Here is a 12,328-nt window from a genome sequence, read left to right on the forward strand (position 1 = left end):
GAAATGACGCCCATTGGTCCTGGCATCTTCGAGGTGTTGTAGGCATAGTGGGATGCTGCCATGAATTTGGCCAGAGCTGGGCGACCAAAGATTCCATTGTACGGCAGGGGGAGGTCGACCACATCAAACACGATCTTCTCAATACAGTTATTCAACTCTCCCCCGAATGTTACCGGCAACGTGATCTTCCCCTTAGGACGACTCCTGCCGGGATTGATTCCTTGAAACGTACCAGTAACCTTGAGCTCTTGCTCTGCTATCTGAAGTTTGCTGATGATCTTTGGAGAAATCAGATTCAACCTGACCCCACCGTCAACCAACATCTTGGTAACCTTGAGGTTGCGAATTGTTGGTGAGACCAACAATGGCAAGCACCCTACCGCAGCGGTGCGGTCAGGGTGGTCCTCTTCATCGAAGATGATGGGCCTGCGGGACCACTTGAGCGGCCTACGAGAATTTGCCGCTGGCTCCACGACATTGACTTCACGCGCCCACTATTTAAGTTGGCGGTGAGAGGAGTGCAGAGATGCACCCCCGTCAATGCACAAGGCGTCAGTGGCTTTCTAGAATTCCTGCTCACTAGTTTCCTCTTCATCCCCTCCATTACTCTCATTATTGCAATCCTCCTTCTCACGGCCTCTGGCGGGTTTTCCTTGATTCTGAGGAGCCCTGCCGGGGCGGCCTTCTTCGCCGCCGTGGCCCTTCCCGCCAGCGCCATTTTGTCCCTTTTCCTTATCACGCTTCTCATATTCAGCCCTCTGCTTCTTGGTGAGCTGCTCGACCTGATGACACTCCTGAAGATCATGGCCCTTGGTCCAATGGATCTTACAGTACGACCCGTCACCTTTCCCAGCCTTCTCGGTAGCCGCGGCTTCCCAGCAGTCAGTGCACGCGGCAACTTCCTTGCCGTGTACCCCAGTCTTGGCCTTCTTGCCAGTAATAGGCGTGCCCGATCCTTTGACGGTCATCAATGCCTTATCCTTGCGCCTTTTGTTGTGCTTCTTGTTCTTCTTCTTCTGACTGGTGACCTCATCATCATCTTCGGAGTCGATGTCGATGCCATCCTCTTCTTCGGGGAGCCTTCTCCCCTCCTCCACGCGAGCACACTTATCCACCAGAGTATAGAGCTCCTTCACAGTCTTGGGCAATCGAACGTTCTTCTTGGAACGAAACCGTCGATTGTGCACGTTGGACTGAAACACATCTATCACAGCTGCCGGGTGGATGTCTGGAATGTTTCTGTGGACTCGGCTGAACCTCTGCATGTACTTCCGCAGAGTCTCTCCTTCCTTCTGCGTGAGAAGCTACAAGTCGTTGGGCCGCCCTGGTTCTTGATGGCTGCTCGTGAAGGCGCCAACGAACTCATGGCACAGGTCAGCCCAGGTTGAAATGGAGTTCACCGGCAGGTGCATCAGCCAAGACCTCGCATTTGGCTTGAGTGCCAAAGGGAAGTAGTTGGCGAACACCTCTCATCTCTTCCCCCGGCATCTTGAACAACGATGGTGTAGATGCTCAAGAACTCTGTCGGGTTCAATCTCCCATCATACTTCTCTGGTATCTCTGGCTTGAACGTGCAAGTGGAAGGCCAACAGACTTGCCACAGCTCACGGCTGAAGGCAGGGCACCCAGCCTCGAAAGGCAGGTACCCACCTTTGGCGAGTGTGAGCTCATCGACGTCGGGACCATCGCGCCTGTCGGTCTGGCGGTGGGTGTCGCGATGCCACTCAGTGGTGATACACGTGCCCCCCTTTGCCTGTTCTCCAGGACTCGTCGTTGGCCATGACGCGCTCAAGGATCGGATGAAGCCATCAAGACATCGTCGGGCTCTTGGTGGCGCAGATCCTGTGCTGGCTGCCGTGGAGGGGTCTGCACCGTAGGAGTAGCCCCTTTCGCACGGCCAGTAGCGTGGGAGGTTGTCGTCACCTGGGGAGGCCATGGCGGGCCAGCTCGTTGCAATCCTCCCGCCTTAGCAAAACCAATCAGGCTCTGAATGGTGGCTCTCCACTCATCCATCTGATCGGCTACTGGCGGAAATCTCAACAGCAACTGGGCCCGCGCCATGGCCTCCGAAGCGGTGCTTGGCATGGATGTCGATGAAGATCGTAACGTTGCCCGGCTCCTGATGGTGCCGCTAGTGGTCGCGTCGTGCTCTCGTCGTCGTGAGCCAGTCGCCAAGATGGCATGGTGACGAGGTGGTGGTGCTTGCGGACCAGCGGCTCCGCTTGGCGCATTGGCTGGGCCAGCTTGCTCTGGTGGTGGTGCATGCCCAGCGGTTGCGCCCGCAGCGGGGGCGGCCAGAGGATTGCGATTCGCCCCAAAGTGAGTGCCACCACCATGGTTGTGCCCTTCAGCCAGGCGGAGAGGTGCAGATGGAATGATCTCTCCACCCGCACCGTGCAGAACATGGCCGCTGGGATGTTGTTGGTGTTGTCCTTCTCCGGTGCCTCCTGCTCCTGTTTCGGCCACAGGGGAGGTGGTGACGACGCCGCCTGCATCGATCACATCCCCCGCAGCGTCCACATCCCCAGGCGTCCCCGTAGCCCCCGCAGGGTTGGTGGTCATGCCCTGTGGGGCCTTCGAGGAGGATGGCGGGGCGGTGGCACCGGGTTTCTTCTTGGGCGCCATAGATGAGGGAGCCGCTGATGAAGAAAACGATGATGAAGATGACACGCTACGCACGCTTCTCGGGTTCGCGCAAGCGCTTCCCCCCACATGGCGCGCCAAAGTTGTCGTGGGAAACCACGGCCACGTATGGGGCCATGAGCCCCTTGCACTACCAAAAAAAGACTCATCCGTGACATTTTGGGCCAAACGAAAAAAATCTGTCATGCTTATGACACTTCTATGACGATAAAAGTGACAAAACCCGGTATCATCATAGATGTGGTGGGCTCCTACTTCTATGACAAAAAATCATGACAGAAATTGGGATTTTCGTCCTGGACGGGCCGAAGACGCAGCTGCATGACATTCTTTGGGCCGTCCATGACGGAAAAAACCGTGGTAGAAGCGAGGGTGAGGAAAATTTTGGGGATTTCCCGGTTACGGTGGGTGGTCGGGGCCGAGCGATGCACAGAGGTTTGCGTGTTTCTCTCGTACACTACGCGCGTCTGTGCGAGGCGTTGGGCTCTAAATGAAGCCGAGCGAGGCATTCACTTACTGAACCCGAGCGATTGCACTGGCTACGCGTTACTGGACCCGAGCGATTGATCGATTCGTGGCTGTTAACTGAACCCGAACGAGCGATTCCTTCGCTACTGCAGCTAACTGAAGCCAATCCAACCTCCTGCCTCTTCATGAACAGTGAGCATTCCTGGGGTTTGGATGAACAGTTCCTGGTGGGGGTTGGACGAACAGGACCCCGTGGTAGTAGAGGTCATTGCCGCTGGATGAACAGGACCCCGATCAAGAGGAGGCCGCCACACACCCGAGCCGGTTGGGGCTGGACGAACAGGACCCCATGGAGGGCAGGTTGAACAGGACCCCGTGTGGAGGGCTGGTTGAACAGTAGCTGGTGGAGGCTGGATGAACAGGACCCCATGGAGAAAGGAGGGAGACGCCGTGGATGAATAGTAGCAGGTGGAGGCGGTCGAACACAAGGCCGTTTCCTCTGTTCTACGGTACGCCAGGCCTCGTTTCGGCTGTTCCGTCCAAGCCAGCTGGTTCCCGATGAACAGGACGCATCCCGTTGCCTCCTGATGAACACGATGCAGTTTCTCTGTTCCGACCCAGCCGGTTGGCTGCCGATGAACAGGACGTCGTTACTGCCCTCTGCTACCTCTCCCCGTACATGAGCCCTGGCCGTACGTATGCACGAGTAGACGTTCGAGACCCCGCCCGTATGTACGTACGTGGCCGTATTTACTTTCTTGCACCCTGGTTGTACGTACGTGTACACGATATAGACGAGATTGCGTGGCATGCTACGTCCGCACCTCTACTACGACGTGTGCCCTTCCTTACTCGGCCACGGTTCATCGCTGCAGCCTGCAGACAGACCAATTGACCAGTATGTACGTACACGTTCGCGACCAGACAGACAACCCTACTTACGATTCGACCGGGTGGGTCCCAGCTCTCAGGGAGGTAAGGGGGCACTTCCTTGCGTGCGAAGATATAGCTGGTGGGTCCCAACTGTAATGGGGAGAATCATATTTTTTTCCCGTAATATGGACGCACTTCCTTGTGTGTGAAGATGTAGCTGGTGGGTCCTAGCAGTCAGGGGGAAACGTTTTTTTCGTGAAATACAGTGGCCCGTCAGGTGGGTCCCTGCTGTCAGGTGGAGGAATCATTATTTTGTGCGTAATAAGGAGGCACTGTCGTGGGAGTAAGTCTGATAGTAGAATATGGGGGTACGTAGGAGGAGGCAAGATCCTAGCTACAGTGAGATTGTGCACGCAAGATTTACGAGTTCAGGCCCTTCTCGGAGGAAGTAACAGCCCTACGTCTCGGTGCCCCGAGGCTTGGTCGACTGGATTATGCGTGAAGTTACAGGGGGTGCGAACCCTTGTGCCAGTGGAGGGGGTGTCTTATAGAGTGCGCCAGGACCCCAGCCAGCCCATGTTACAAGGGGTTCAATGTACATTAAGGTGGGACATTACTGGTAACGCCAACAATAAAGACATATAAATGATCATTAAGACTACAGAGTGAACGCCTGACCGTTGCCATCCTGAGTGACTTTAGACCTTCTGTACTCTGAGTGGTTTCTGATATGGTCGAATGATTACATCCTGGTCGAATGGAATTGGGTTAACCGAGTGGAATTGTTAGTCGATTGGGTTGCACTTTGAGGTGATTTCAGTCCGTAGACGCTCCTGTACTTTGAATGCCTTTGACTCTAGGGCAGTGTCCTTGGGGAGGGTGTCTAGGTCAGGCCCATTACCCTACCCTAGGTACATGTCATCGTCATTAGCCCCCGAATGGGTCGAGGTCCGAGTGGAGAAGGGGTTGAAGATGGTTCCGACCCGATTCCTATGCTTCAGAGGCATTTTACCTGGGTCGGTGAACCATGCTGAAACTTCAACTTTATTTTCAGTCGCCTTGATCCATTCAGAGTTTGTCGAGTGAAATGATACTGATATGCTTCGAGTGTTGGAGTGGTATGAAATCTTTGGCGCGATTGGTTGCACTGCCGTTCCCGGATCTCACGGGATTCGAAATTTGGGGAAGGGCGCGGGACGGAGGGCACCGCAGTAAACGAAAGGGATTAGGCAGGGACACCTCGATCCTCGCGCCACCTTTTTCACCATGTACCGAGCACGCGACTGTTGCGGGATTTGATAGGATCGCTTGGGTCCACGAGTCAGCCACTCGGAAGTAGGCCTATATAAGGCGTCGGGGCCGATGTATTTTGCACAGTGTGCCTCATTCCCCTTCTTCCTCCTCTGCTTCTCCACCGTGTTCGCCCCCACCCTCGATGCCGCCGCCCTGTCCGTGCGCAGTCTGCTGCGATGGGGAAGGACAAGATGGCGGCCCTGGAGCACGTGAAGAAGGCGACGGCGACGGCAAAGGGCAAGAAGACGAGTCGGGGGGGGGTCGTCGTCGAGGTCCGGCCTGCCGCCCGGCTGGATCCAGGGCGATTGGATTCGGTCCACGATCCAGAAGGAAGACCTGGAGGATCTGGTCGAAGGGGGCTTGATTGCCCATGGATCTTGGAGGCTGCCTGGAAACGAGACCGAGCCGCGGCTGCAGGAGGGTGAGTGCGTCCTCCTCGCGACCCATGTTGACCGTGGTTTCTCTCTGCCCCCTCATCCTTTTTTCTGGGGTTTCTTGAACTTTTTCGGAGCCCAACTTCATCACTTTTCCCCCAACACCATCACATATCTCGCTGCATTTGTTTCTATGTGCGAGAATTTCCTGGCCTGTCGACCGCATTGGGGTCTCTTCAAACACATCTTTACCTGCCGCTCCCAGTCTATGAAAATGGCTAATCCGAGTGATGAGAGGACTCACGTGATCCAAATGTGCGGAGGTCTAGGGATTCAGACAAGGGGTGGGAGTACTTTTCCAACTATGACTCTTCCTGATTCAATTAGAGGGTGGCAGTCGACCTGGTTTTATTGTAAGGACCAACCGACCCCTGTCAGTCGACTGGCCTTCCTCCCTTCTCCATGGAGCGTGTCCAGCAGCCCTCTTCCTTGAAAGTGACTCCAGCAGAGAAAGCAGAGGTGAACATGTTAGTCGAACGGGTAGTCCAACTAGTACGTGTGGATGTACTCGGGTATTGATGATACCACTCGGATCCACCCGGAGGAAGTCACCGAGGAGACGGTGGAGCAGTGGTTGCAGGGCATCAATGGAAACAAAGACAACCCCAGGGGGTCCAGGAGAATTCCACCACTCGACGCCACCAATGAACCAGACAAGGTCTGACCTTTACTGCCGAGTGTCTTTTTGCTCTGATTTGCGACTGTCTTTGAATCTGACCGATGTCCGTCCAAATTTTGCCTTGCAGATTTATACCGAAATGTACTCAATGCCGAATGGAGAGCAAGTCCAGGAGGGAGAAGCGAGCAGAGGCGAGAGCGCCGACTGGTAATCTGAGGATGAGAGCAATGATGATGATGACGACTCGAGCAGCGGCAAGGAAGTCGACTCACCGCCCCGTTCTAAAAGATGTTCCAAGCAGACGCACGACCCAACAGGTGGACGTGGTAAAGCGGTTGCGTCAAGCGCGCAGGTGTTGAAGCACACTCGGACATCCACCCCGAGCCGACGGAGAAGGCCCCGAAGCAGCCCAAGGTTGGGCCTGCCAGGACTCGGAAGGCCTTGCCAAAGATCAAAGTAGACGTCCTCGTTGCCTCTGCGTAAGTTTTTTGCTTCGTTCTTTGCTCAAGGACTCTTATATTTGTCGTTGACTCATTCTCTTGCTTCACCGAGTGAGTTCTGAAACTTGCAGTGCTGCTACTTCTGGGACTTCCATGGACATTTACAAGGATGATGATGATGATGAGACTGAAGATGCAGCCACTTCCAAAGCCGGTATGACTCTTGCGGTTAATTTTTCGGTCGACTGAACTCTTGCGGTTGAGTATTTTGCAGCGTCACAGAATGTTATTGAACTTCCAGATGACGATGAAGAAATGCCCCAGAAGCCTGTGGGAAGGAGGGGCAGGACATCAGGCAGGAGGGTGCCAGCCAGCAAGGCGCCTCAGACGACGTCAGTGCTAGAACAAGTGATCCAACAGTCCGAAGACCTCAATCGGGCTTATGTTACATTTGCCGATCCTGTGTCGACTGAACGTCCTTCGGCGTCGACTGCTCAAGTCCCTGCTCTGTCCGTGCAACTCCATGCCTCAAATCCTCAAGCTGCTATGACTGTTCCACCAACTCCTCTCTTCGTCGCCCATCATGTCCCGGAGGATCAAGTGAGCGCTGCCAAGGAAGCTATATGCCAAGCGGGCCTTATGATGGAGCAGATGAAGGTGGTGCGTGAGGCCAGTCAGGCTGCTTATGATGCCAGCTCAGCTCTCCAGACCAACGTCCAGGTTAGCTGACTTCCGACTGAATTTTAGCTTGACGCCTGTTCTGTTAGGATATGGTTCTTGGAAACTACTACTTTATTATCCGTAAGATGTCCGTAGATGACCGTTTTGAAACCTTTAATGTGCATCTATTGACAGTTTGCATCTTGTATCTGTACACCCACCGGGTGTTTCAACTTCTGCTGGGTAGTTTTTCCACTTGAGTTGACTAGGTCGCGTTGAGTGTGTCTTTGAACTAGTGGGGGCACGCAGAGTGCACCCACTGGGTGTAGTCCCCGAGGCCACCGTTGAATGTTTGATTCAGCGGGGGTCTTTGAATAAAAAATTTCTTGACAATTCTTCCACTCGTTCTGGGCGGACCATGTCGAGTGGAATCTAGACCAGTGGTGGCATGCTGAGTGCACCCACTGGGTGTAGTCCCCGAGACCGTGGTCGACTACCGGCAGTTGGCTATGGTCTCAGAATAACTATTGTCTTCTTCTTCTTTTTTTCCTCGACTGGACGGACCAAGTCGACTGAAATGCCAAACCAGTGGGGGCCACCCTAAGTGCACCCACTGGGTGTAGTCCCCAAGACTACTTTTGAATGTATGATTCGGCAATAGTCTTAGAACTATTTTTGTCGTAATGAATTGAACTTGTATCGGAAGCAATCAAATCTTTGTTCCTGTCCACTGACTGCAGAGATCTTGTGAGCTCGGGGCTCGGTTTGCAGACTTGGAGCAGAAACAAATTCAGCTCAACCTTGATCTGGAACTGGCCAAGGAAAATTTGAAGAAGGCTAAGGATGAAGCAGCTGCTATGGGAGGTAACTACTTGTCGACTATTTGCTTTGCCAGCTTTACTTTTCGCCTTTTGAACCGAGTGACTCCACTCGAACAAATGTGCGTAGTGAAAACAGACAACTCCAAGCTTGACTGAAGAATGTTATTTCTTTAGAGAAAATGAAGCAGGCACTGGAGCAGAAGGACCTTGACCTTGCCGCAGCTCAGAAGACGGCACGGGAAAACACTGAACTTGCCGACAAGAAGCTGGCTTCAGTCGGCAAGTTAGAAGAAGAAAACGCCCAACTGAAGACTGCCATCAGTGAAGCCAACAAGGAAGTCGTGAAGCTGAAGAAGGACAACGTGACTCTGACCGACAGAGTTGGAGATCTCACCCGGAAGAGGGACGATCTGGAGGTTTATCTGGGAGGACTCGCCAAGAAGCTGTTCCTTATGCTTGAAGGTACTTTTCCTTGTCTGACTGATTTGTTGTTGTCAACTCGTCATATAGCCGTCGACTCATCATTTCTCTATATACGTAGAATTCTGCCAAAACTTTGAGGAAGAGACTGGGCGAATTGAGACGAGCTTGGACCCCATTAACTCCCCTGTTAAGGATGAAGCTGCCATCAATGTGCTCCGACAGGAATCTTGCCTTGCCAGCGCCATGGACTATCTCACACGACTGAAGGTGGCGGTGTCACGGATTGACACGGTGCTCTGGCCAAGGGTGACATTTCAGAATGATCTCGAGTCTCTGATGACTCGACTCAATGAGATCCCTGGTCGAGTGCAGGAATGGAAGAAGTCATCCGCCCGATGCGGTGCTGATGTGGCTCTGTCTCTGTTTCGCGTCCATTGTAAAGAGGCCAAGGAAGAGAAGCTAGCAGCGCTCAAGGTGGCCAACACCAAGAAGCTTCACTTCTAGTCCTTGATGGAGACCTTCATCGAAGCAGCCACTCGCATTGCAGACGGAGTCGGCCTGGACGAGTTCGTCGAGCCTGCCAGCCCTCCTCTTGCAGAGTGAACAAACTTTATGCCTTAATTAAATTTGCCTCGAAATGCCGAGTGATTTTGTAACCGTTAAACTCCTTCGGGCCTGATGCCTGAGTACTTTTATCTGCGGTTCTGAACCTTGCGAGATTATCTGAACTTGGTTTTTCTTTGAATACGGTTACTTTGGCTTTACCGCTTCCGAATCTTTTGACTCCGAGTGGAACTTGTCTCTTCACTCGGAACAAATATTTGTACTAGTGATGTAGCTCTGAGGAGAGGTTCGCAAACGACCTGCACCTTGTCGTCCTTGCGGATCAGGATGGAGCGGACGTTGTACTTATGATGTAGCTCTGAGGAGAGGGTCACAGATGACCTGCACCTCATCGTCCTTGCGGATCGGGGTGGAGCGGACATTGTACTTATGGCGCAGCTCGGAGCGTGTGGCCAAGTTCCCGAGCGAGAGGATTGCTCTTCACTCGGAGTGTGTTCTAACTTAGGCGAGTACGAGACTGTAGCTAAGCCCCCGAGTGAGAGGGTTGCTCTTCACTCGGTAGGATTTTTTTAAAAACTTAGGCAAGTACGGAACTGCAGCTAAGCCCTCGAGTGAGAGGATTGCTCCTCACTCAGTAGGATTTTTTAAACTTAGGCGAGTACGGAACTGCAGCTAAGCCCCGAGTCAGAGGATTGCTCTTCACTCGGTAGGATTTTTTAAACTTAGGCGAATACGGAACTGCAGCTAAGCCCCCAAGTGAGAGGGTTGCTCTTCACTCGGTAGGAATTTTTAAACTTAGGCGAGTATGGAACTGCAACTAAGCCCCCGAGCGAGAGGGTTGCTCTTCACTCGGTAGGATTTAAACTTAGGCGAGTACGGAACTGCAGCTAAGCCCCCGAGTGAGTGGGTTGCTCTTCACTCGGTAGGATTTTTTAAACTTAGGTGAGTATGGAACTGTAGCTAAGCCCCCGAGTGAGAGGGTTGCTCTTCACTCGGTAGGATTTTTTAAACTTAGGCTAATCAGGTTCGCGGCTAAGCCCCCGAGCGAGAGGATTGCTCTTCACTCGGAGTTTGTTTCTGAAACTTAGGCGAATCAGGTTCCCAGCTAAGCCCCGAGTGAGAGGATTGCTCTTCACTCGGAGTTTGTTTTTGAAACTTAGGAGAATGAGGTTCGCGGCTAAGCCACCCAGTGGGTGTTTTTGAACACATGCATATGCAACAATAATCATTTAGGAGACTGTAAAACCGCGTCTTTGATAAACAAACTGAAAGGTACTTCTTATTACATCTCATTAGTCCAAATGTTTAAGTATAAAAATGGTGGAGCAGCTCTACATTCCAAGTGCGTGGCTCGTCTTTCTTCTGTTCCACATTGTAGAGGTGATACACTCCGTTGTGGAGCACCTTGGTGATGATGAAGGGACCTTCCCAAGCAGGAGCAAGCTTGTGAGGCTGTTGCTGATCCACTCGGAGCACAAGGTCTCCTTCCTGAAATGCTCGACCTCTCACGTTTCTGGCATAGAATCGACAGAGGTCTTGCTGATAAATGGTCAACCGGATCAAGGCCATCTCTCTTTCTTCTTCGAGAAGATCAACAGCATCTTGCCGAGCTTGTTCTGCTTCAGCTTGTGAGAAAAGTTCTACTCGGGGCGCGTTGTGAAGCAAATCACTCGACAGCACGGCTTCAGCCCCATAGACCATGAAGAAGGGAGTCTGTCCAGTCGACCGATTTGGTGTTGTTCTCAATCCCCAAAGGACTGATGGTAACTCGTCTACCCAAGCGCCTGCTGCATGCTCAAGGTCACGCATCAATCGGGGTTTCAGACCTTGGAGGATCAAACCGTTCGCTCTTTTGGGTTGCCCATTCGACTGCGGGTGGGCGACTGAGGCGTAGTCGACCCGAGTGCCTTGGGAAGCGTGGAAAGCCTTGAACTCATCTGAATCAAAGTTTGAACCATTGTTCGTGATGATGCTGTGCGGAACCCCATATCTGAATGTTAACTCTCTGATGAAGCTGACAGCGGTACTTGAGTCGAGGTTTTTGATGGGTTTGGCTTCAATCCATTTAGTGAACTTGTCGACTGCTACAAGCAGATGGGTGAAGCCGCTCCTGTCGGTCCTCAGAGGTCCAACCATATCCAATCCCCAACCAGCAAATGGCCAGACGAGTGGAATGGTCTTCAAGGATGATGTAGGCTTGTGGGACATGTTGGAGTAGAACTGACATCCCTCACACTTGTCGACTATGTCTTTTGCCATTTCATTTTCTTGCGGTCAGTAGAATCCCGCTCGGTATGCTTTGGCCACAATAGTCCGAGAGGACGCATGGTGACCACAGGTCCCCGAGTGGATATCATTGAGGATCATTCGACCTTCTTCTGGTGTGATACATCGCTGAGCGACTCCAGTAACAATCTCTCTGTAAAGTTGTCCTCCTATCACGGTAAAGGCTTTGGATCGACGCACAATCTGACAGGCCTCATCTTCATCCTCCAAAAGCTCCTTCCTGAGCAGATATCACTACAAAAAAAATACACTTCCGTGATGGTACGTGTTTGTCACAGTAGGTCGCATTTTTTGTCATGCATGTACATCCATGAAAATTTTATGATAGAATCAAGATAGTCATACATGTGCTGTCGTAGAAGGGTTCCATGACATTACAAAATTATCATCACGGAAGTGTCCACTCCCATGATGATAAATCGCGCGTCACAGAAGTGCTTTTGCCAAGGGTGACCGACATGTGGCATCCATCGTAACGGAACACCGTTAAGCTATCGTGTCCAGTTTTGGATCCGATAACCCGCTAACAGCCCCGACCAATGGGGATTTTCCACGTGTAAAATCATCATTGGCTGGAGGAAACACGTGTCGGCTCACCGTTGGGACAGATGTCATCCACTTATTGGACAGAAGGCGCCTATGATACGTCGACACGTGGCACGGCCCAACAGAGGCCCATTCCTATGAAAAGGCCGGCCCGTTTGACTTGGTCAAAAGATGGCGGGCCGGCCAACGAAAAGCCTGTTAACGGCCTGTTCGCATATAGCCCATTTACAGCCCGCTAACCCAGGGTCCGTTACGACC

The sequence above is a fragment of the Aegilops tauschii genome, chromosome 6 (assembly GCF_002575655.3).
Source record: "Aegilops tauschii subsp. strangulata cultivar AL8/78 chromosome 6, Aet v6.0, whole genome shotgun sequence".
Taxonomy (NCBI): Eukaryota; Viridiplantae; Streptophyta; class Magnoliopsida; order Poales; family Poaceae; genus Aegilops; species Aegilops tauschii.